This window comes from Phyllostomus hastatus, unplaced genomic scaffold, assembly GCF_019186645.2.
Source record: "Phyllostomus hastatus isolate PE091 unplaced genomic scaffold, TTU_PhHast_1.1 phas_scaffold_345, whole genome shotgun sequence".
Taxonomy (NCBI): Eukaryota; Metazoa; Chordata; class Mammalia; order Chiroptera; family Phyllostomidae; genus Phyllostomus; species Phyllostomus hastatus.
In genome coordinates, this window is record NW_025334024.1 from 16,726,591 (window position 1) to 16,735,633 (window position 9,043).

Below are 9,043 nucleotides of genomic sequence, written 5' to 3' on the forward strand. Positions count from 1 at the left end.
GCCCAGGCTTCCCCAAATATGATCCCAAGAAATATGAGCTCACAGCCTAGAATTATAAAACACAGAAAAAAAGGACCCATGAATGACAGACAGTAGGAAAAAAATAGCATAATCAGATTCATAACAACCTCAGATATAGGGAGTTCTCAGGCAAGAATTTACAATTGGCCTAGTATGTTTCAATAGTTACTCTAACAAACTCAAGTAGGAGTTGAGCATATGAGTAGAAAGCAAGAGTCTGAAAATATAAAACAGCCCTGGCTGGGTAGCTTAGTTGATTAGAACATCATCCTGATACACCAAAGTTGTAGGTTCGATCCTGGTTAGGGCACATACAAAAATCAACCAATGAATGAATGAATAAATAAATGGAACAACAAATCAATGTCTTCCTTGCACAACTAAAAAAGGACAACAAATTTCAAAAAAAACAAAACAAAACCCAGAACTGCCAGAAATAGAACTGTATAAAAGTCCAACAACCAAGGAGTTAAAGAGGAAACATTCATCCAGACCGGTAGGAGGGGCAAAGACAGGCAGCTGTGGTGGAGAGGACTCATGGGAAGCTGGCAGCTGGAGGACTGGGGCGGGCAAGGAGGCAGCTGGTGGAGAGGGCTGTCCCACATTTGCATGCAGATCAATCAGGAGGAACAACTGGGGAGCAAGACAAACCGAGCAACCCAGTGATCCAGTTCAGGGAAATAAACCTCAAAACCTCTGACTGAAAACAAAACATCTATGGGGGTTGAGGCAGCAGGAGAAACTCCCAGCCTCACAAGAGAGTTCACTGGAGAGACCCACAGGGTCCTAGAATGTACACAATGCCCCCTCCCCACACCAAATCAGCACCAGAAGGGCCCAATTTGCTTGTGGGTAGCAGGCAGAAATGACTGAAAGCCAACAGAGAGCTGAACAAGCAGGATTGTTCCCTCTTGGACCCCTCCCCCACATACAGCACTGCAATTCAGTGTCATAGGTTGCCCTGCTCTGTGAATACCTAAGGCTCTGCCCCTTGCTATGTGACAGGTGAAATGACTCAAATGAAAGAACAGATCAAAGTTCCAGAAAAAATACAACTAAGCAACAAAGAGAGAGCCAAACTTTCAGATGCATAGTTCAAAACACTGGTAATAAGGATGCTCACAGAATTTGTTGAATATAGTCACAAAATAGTGGGAAAAGTGAAGGCTATGAGAAGTGAAATAAAGGAAAATGTGCAGGGAACCAATAGTGACGGGAAGGAAACCAGGACTCAGATCAATGGTTTGGAGCAGAAGGAAGAAATAAACATTAGCCAGAACAGAATGAAGAAACAAGAATTAAAAAAAAAAAAAAAAAAGAGGCATAGGAACCTCCAGGACAACTTTAAATGATCCAACATCTGAATCATAGGGATGCCAGAAGGATGGATAAAAGGGAGAGCAAGAAATTGGAAACTTATTTGAAAACACAATGAAGTAGAACTTTCCCAGTCTGGCAAAGGAAATAGACTTCCAGAATGTCCAGGAAGATCAAAGAGTCCCAAAGAAGTTGGACCCAAGGAAGCACACACCGAGGCACATAATTACATTACCCAAGATTAAAGATCAGGAGAAAATCATACAAGCAGCAAGAGAAAAGGAGACAGTTACCTACAAAGGACTATCAGCTGATTTCTCAAAAGAAGCCTTGCAGGCAAGAAGGGGCTGGAAAGAAGTATTCCAAGTCATGAAAGGCAAGGACCTACATCCAAGATTACTCTACCCAACAAAGCTTTCATTTAGAATGGAAGGGCAGATAAAGTGCTTCCCAGATAAAATCAAGTTGAAGGAGTTCATCATTACAAGTCCTTATTATATGAAATGTTAAAGGGACTTATCTAAGAAAAAGAAGATAACAAATATGAAGAGTAAAATGACAACAAACTCACAACTATCAACAACTGAGCCTACAAAACAAAACAAACAAACAAACCAAGCAAACAACTAAAACAGGAACAGAATCACAGAAATGGAGATCACATGGAGGGTTATCAGCAGGGAGGGGAAATGAAAGAACGGGGGGAAAGGTACAGAGAATAAGAAGCACAAATGGTAGGTAGAAAATAGACAGGGGGAGGTTAAGAATAGTATAGGAACTGGAGAAGCCAAAGAACTTACACGTATGACCCATGGACATGAACTAAGCGGCAGTGGGAATGAGGGTGAGAGGGATGTGCAGAGCACAGGGTAATGGGGGGGGATGGGACAACTATAATAGCATAACCAATAAAATATATTTTTAAATCAATAAATTTAAAACAAATTTAAAGAAATATTAAAAATAAAAATACTATGAAACAGAATTTAACAGGAACCAAATAGAACTTTTACAAGTGAAAACTGTAGTCCTGGCTGGCGTAGCTCAGTGGATTGAGCATGGGCTGCGAACCAAAGCATCACAGGTTTGATTCCCAGTCAGGGCACATACCTGGGTTGCAGGCCACGGCCCCCAGCAACCGCACATTGATGTTTCTCTCTCTCTCTCTAAAAATAAGTAAATAAAATCTTTAAAAAAAACAAATGAAAACTATAGTAAGTTAAATTAAAAACTTCACACACACAGGTAACAGATTAGACATAGCTGGGAAGAAAAATCAGAGAACCATAGGTCTGACAAATTTATCAACAAAAGGCCAAAGAGATGAAAATGGAAAAAAAGCAGAGAGCTATAATAATATATCTAGCTGGGTTCTACAAGAAGAGAAGGAGGGGACTGAGGTCGTGGTTGGAAAGATAAAGGCTGAGAGTTTCCAGAACTGATGGAAAATACAAACTTACAAAACCTGGAGCACCAACCTCCCGAGTCAGATAACTAACAAGAAATGTATCCTGAGGCCCTTCATAGTGAAAGTGAGAAATACCACAGAATATCTTTAGTGTGTGTGTGTGTGTGTGTGTGTGTGTGTGTGTGTGTGTAGGGACACAGAGACTGCCTTCAGAAGAACGAAGTGTGTACAGATAGATGTCACTCATCACAAGGCCCAGGGCTCAGAAAGGATCTGGAGGGCCAGGAGTATGAACAGACTTGGGCTGGATGTGAATGTGCACTAGTGTTTGGCGTGGCACTCAAGAGCAGTACAGTAACAGAATGGTGCAAAGACACTTTCATTCATTTTTTACATAATCATAAAACATTTCCAAGTGTCCATTTCAAGGAATATTTATAAAACCTGGGGTTGTTATGGGAGAGGGGACCAAGTGGAGATGTTAGAGGGTGAAGCCCCTCCATTTACAGCGCTTCAGGGGTCGGCTCGGATTTCTGCTCGGAGGGAATCACATACTGATGCACACACTGAGGGGAATTCAACAGCGCCTCCTCATAGCCCCGAACCAGACCTGCCCCTAAGCCGGCAAACCAGCAGCCCCAAGGTCCGGGTGCACCAGGAGGTGCCGATGCCACAGCTGCCTGCCCACCGATGGCCGCTTTGGAAGCCCCATTTGTTTCTGGGCCCTGGGGAGGAAGCCGAGCCCCCCTGTGGAATGGGGGAATGGTCCTCGTGGAGTCTGAGAGCTGCCACGCGCGGATCTTGATGGCTGTTCCTGGATCCCAGGCTCAGTCCCCTTCTTTCCATTCCAGGTCCTTGCTTTGGATTGGAGGGCTAGGAGCACTTAGAGGCGAAAGGTAGGCTCCTCGCAGGGAAGCGCGGCCCTACACCGCTGAAGGTCAGGGGTCAGAGTTCGCGGAGTTCACCGTTAGAGTCCCGCTGCAAAGCTCAGACAGTGGAGTGACCTGTCTCCTCCCGGCAGGCTGAGCTTTCCGGTTGACTGTGATGCGGGCGGGGGTGGTGAGGGTGGTGGGGGGTGGGGGTGGGGGTGGGGTGTTGTGCAAACCGGGACGCCCAGCCAATCAAGAGCCACATTATCCACGACTTCCTTTCTCCATGACAACTGCTCTGGAGTCAGCTCCAGGCTCGGAGTTCTGCATCTTAAAAGACCACTTCGCTGGTCCAGTCCAGGTTCAAGGCACCCCAGCAGGGCCAGGGAGATCGGTGGGGGGCCTCGAGGTGCCCGTGTGGTGACCCCAAACCTCTTCAAACGCCAGAAGGGTGGGCAGGAGGCCACCCCTCTGCTTGAGGAGCAGATGACTCAGCAGTCAGCCAAGGCAGAGGCAAAGGGATCCGTAGTTAATGCCAAATGCCTTACAGGTCACCTACCCTGTCTTTAATATCTGCGTGGATTTGACCTCCCTCTGCCCTCATTGGTCCGGCCTTCTGGCTGGGGGCTCCCGCATAACACAAGACTATATATCCAAGTTTCAGTCACTTAAAAACGTTTATAAAAATGTTCCACCTTCTGGTTTCCATGAAAACTCGTAAGAGATGGAACCTGGCGAAGGTAGCCCACCCAGATCTAATACTAAGAACCAGCAGTTCCTGGAATCCGGGTCCTCTGTCTTCCGTGCACTTCTGGGCTGGGAGAACAGGACTGCGGTGCTGAGTGGGACTCTGCAGCTTCGGCCCTCCACTTTGGAGATCTGAGGCGGAGCTTCAAGTTGGATGCAGGGGAATGGAGGCTCAGCACCCCTGTCCCCTTGCTCAATCAAACAAGACCTACTTCAATTTGGAGCTTCAGGGGGGTCAGGCCACAGAGCGCTGGGCTTGTGCGTCACATTCTGTCACTATGTTTTTCTACTATTGTAGAGTCATATGCATAACAATAATACAAGCTTTTAATTTGGCAGTTTCTATCTGACAGGGCCAGGCTAGGAACTTATATCAACTGAATTTAGCAACTTTCAGGTATAACCGTATGGGAAAATAGAGAATTTAAGAAACTTGTCAAGGTCACTCAGCTACCAAGTGTCAGGTCCTGGATTCCAGTGGCCTCTCTCTCGGGCATGCTCTTGACCTCTGTGCATGTTGGTACCTCCCCATGTTACAGCTGAGCCCCTGGTGATCCTGACCTGAAGGACCCTCCAGTGGGTCCTTACGCCCTGCCTCGGACCCTGTATGCTTAGCACAGTTTTTCTACAGGGCTCTTAAAGGCCCATGCGGATCACACACCCTGTTAGTCCTCAGGCCAGAGCCCAGCCAGCGGCACTGACCAGGGTCTGATGACCAACACCGTGCATGTGGGCCACCTAACTGGCTCTGTAAGCTGTACCACCAAATGGTTTCCTTATTTCCAGTAGATTGGGGGTTTAATTTTTCATTAATTAACACATACATTTACATATTTTCTATGTTGTAAGAGGCATATTTTTTTGCCTGCCCAATATCCTTTTCCTTATGTCTTAGTAACAGCACCTCCCTTTCTTTGGGGGAAGGTCTTCTCCCTTTCTATCTTCATAGAAGCGACCAACCACTGCTCCCCGTGTGGCCCAAATCAGGGCACTTACATTCCCCTGGGTGTTTCCTGCAGCTACTGGTAGAAGGAAGCCCTTTCCCCTGGATTGTAGCATGGCTGTGCGAGTTCAAGGCCAACACATGGACAGGAGCCCAGACTGTAGTCTGGGAGAGAGGGAGGGAGGAGGAAGAGGGACTGGGAGAAGGATAGGAGATGGCGGAGGGGGTTGGAGAAAGGGGATGAGAGGAAACAAGAGAGAGAGGCTTGTCTGTGTCAGACCTGCTTTAGCTGCCCCTGTGTGCAGCGCTAGCCTGCTGTTTCATAGCTTTATTACATGCAGGGATAATTTCCTCCTTTTAGTCTTATGCAAGTTTAAAATGGCTTCTCGGACCCTTGCAATCAGAGTCCTAGATAATATTCACACTACACTAACCACTTCCAAACTAAAAATATTCAAAACAGAATAAAGCCAGCTCCCTTGGACAGTTTATTGTGAGTTAATTATAGACTCACTTCTTTTTCACAAGAAGGTGAAAAAGTAGTAAGAAAGGTCCCATGTGCCCATCAGCCAGCTTCCCCCAGAGTGGCACTTTACCAGGAAATGGATATTGGCACACTAGTTAACTAGCCTACATACCTTACTTGGATTTTCCCTCTTTTGCACATACTTTAAAAAAAATGCCCCTGTGTATAATTCTATGGCGCTTTATCACATGTATAGATTCATGTGACTCAAGACACAAAACCCCTGTCACCACAAAGGAACTCCCTTGAGGTCATAGCGATACCTTTTTCTCACCCATCGCCACCACTGGTCTGGTCCCCATCTCTATACTTTTGTTATTTCTAGAATGTTATATAAATGGAATCACACAGCATGTGAACTTTTGAGACTGGCTTTTTTATAAAACTCAGAATAAAGCCCTTGAAGTCCATCCAAGTCACTGTGTGTATTAATAGTTGACTCCTTTTTACTGCTGAGTACTATTCTATTGTATGGATGTACCAGTTTGTCACTAGTTCAATCTAATGAAAGTTCTTTACTCATATATAGTGGTATAAAATATACATAAGAAAAAAAAAAGAACACTCAGTCCCCTCAGGCACACACATCGAGCTGTGAACGCCTGGGACCTTATCCCAGACACACCAGGGTGACATTGGATAAGGTCTGATCTTGGTCAGTTTTCTAATCATTACTGACCCTGCCAGCCCACCCTCAAGTAAAGTGCTTGAATCATCCACAAGCCCCAGAAAATGTTTTACGATTCAACAAAATCTCACTGACCACGCAAGCAGCCCAAGCTTTCTGAGCCTCTGCCGTTCTGTGCTGCATCACAAATCTCCCTGGAGGTGGTCTGCCACCCTGGGCCAGTCTGAAGGGAATCAGACTTTTGCTCCATCCCAGGTGTGATGACTCAGACTGAAGCCAGTGGTGACACCTCAGGGGCAATATAGTCCCTGCACATAACAAGGGCCAGGGGACAGGAGACCTTGCTTTGACTTCTGACTCAGCCACCCAGCTCTTCCAGACAGGCCCTCCTCAGGCCAGTCACTTGTCCCCTTGTTTATCAAGTCTCCTTGTTTGTCAATGGGTGGGATGCGCCCCAGGAGCACCCTAGCATCCCGTCTCTGCCCTGACCCGGTGACCTGGTCTGTTCGATCCCAGGCTCTCCTCATGGAGTTATGAACAATATCTACTCAAGGAAGGCTTTCCCCACAGACACCTCTGTGCCTCCTGAGACAGGGGTGTTCAGTGACCCTGGAACTTGGCTGCGTGGAGAGATTCATCCCACCATGTCCACTAAGGTTAAAATGGCATCTGAGGGCTTTTGCTGCCAAACACAGGATTCTGCTTCAAGACAAGAAAATGGACAAAATAAGCCAAGGACAAGGCAGGAAAGGAGTATAAAGAAAGAGTGAGAGACTAGAAATTAAGATTATTCTCACATCATATTTATTGAATTAACTATGTTTGCCCTCGAGTTCCCCCCATTATTGCTTTAATGATGAACATCTAGAGGCTATTTCTTAATGTATTTGAATTTTTAAATAAACTTACAAGTTAATTAACTTGCAACTATTCTCATCAAGGTAATTTTTGTTCATGGCTAATGTTCTCAAACACTGCAACCAGATACACGAACCCAAGGGACCTGGACTAGGTTGCTGTTAAGCTGCGCCAGCCAGGGGCCCAGTTACAGAGATATATGACTGCCAAGTGGGTTCTAGCCCCAAGAGGACCTTATCCACTTGTATACCCAGTATACCCAGGGGTCTCCTGTCCCCAGGCCCAGTAATTGGGTACACAGTTAACTGGGCTGAGTTTATGAAATGAGGGCTATGCTTTATTATAAAGAGCAATGGGCTTTGAGATCAGCTAAGCCAGCTTCTTCGTTTGATGGAAGGAATAGAAGCCCAGAGAGGAAAAAAGACAAGACTTGGAAAAGAAGGAAATGGTATGAGAAGAGAAAGATGCATGTGATCAGCTGAAGGAGACTCAAGTTATAGTGTAGAGTTATGGGTTTTAAAAGAAGTTTTTAGGTTAAAAACTGGGGTTTAAAACAATTTAAATTCAAAAGTGTTAATTGAAAAAAATTGGTCATTTGCATCGTTTTCTTCCTTTCTTTTCCATTTTCTCTTCAGCTGTATTTCCAGGACTGCTGTTTTGTGGTCTGCAGCGAGTGTCTTTTCTTCTTTGGGCTTCTATTTCGTTTATAAAAGGAAGTGTCTGTTTTGGCTGATCCCAAATCCCATTTTGTGTTTTTCCCCACAACTGCTATGTCTGACTCAACCACTGAAGGTGTGACCTGAGCAGAAGTGAGAAAACATGAAGGCGAAAATCAGCTGGGTCCTTTGTCCCTTCCTGGGCCTTTGCTTGGAACTGATGGCCACTGACCTGCCAGCAACCGGGACGCTACGGCTCGGGGGTTCTCAGCACCTACCCTGCCTTGCTCTAGGGAAAACACAGCTTCAGGCTCCATGGTTACCATGGCGACACTTCAGCTAGTTTAGTCTCTGTTGCCCCCTAGCGGACATTCTGCGCACCTGCAGCTCCGTCTTTTTCCTTGAGGGCTGTGTTCCTCTCTGCGCAGCTCTGTCCAGGGAGGTGGTGGCTTGTGAACTGGCCCCTCTACTGGTAGATCCTGTGATCCTGTGCTAAGCCTCGGTTTCAGCAGGTCCGCTCCCTGCCCCGCCTCGTCAACCATTCTGGCTTCTCTACCCTGCGGACAGGCTTCTCTGGCTTTGTCGCCTAGACACAATAGCCCTAACCACCCACCCCCTCCAGCCAGGCTCTTGGGGACTTAAGAAGAGTCTTGTCCTGGGCACTTTCGTAGTCCCTTTAAAGGGACTTCTGGATAAAGGAAAAATTCTGACTTGTTGTAAACTAAAACACCCTTCCCTTGGCCAGACTCCCCCTAGCAGCCCTAGATTCAGACCTCAGCTTCTGGGGCCACCTCTCTACAGGGACCTTGGCCAGCCTTGAGATGGGGTCCCACAGCAGGACAGCCTGGCCCCCCTGACCCAGGGAGGCACGAGTGTGGCAGTGGGGTGGGGGCATCGCCAGAGCTGGACAAGAGCCTCAGGTGGGAGACGGGCAAGCCTACAGACAAGCTAACCGTGGAGGTGGGGAGGCGCAGTGACAAGTCAATGGCACAGGCTGTTCTGGGAGCATGCATGGGGAAGAGGGACCCACAACAGCCTCAGCCAGAAAGAGTGGCTCCTTGGGGAGAGTG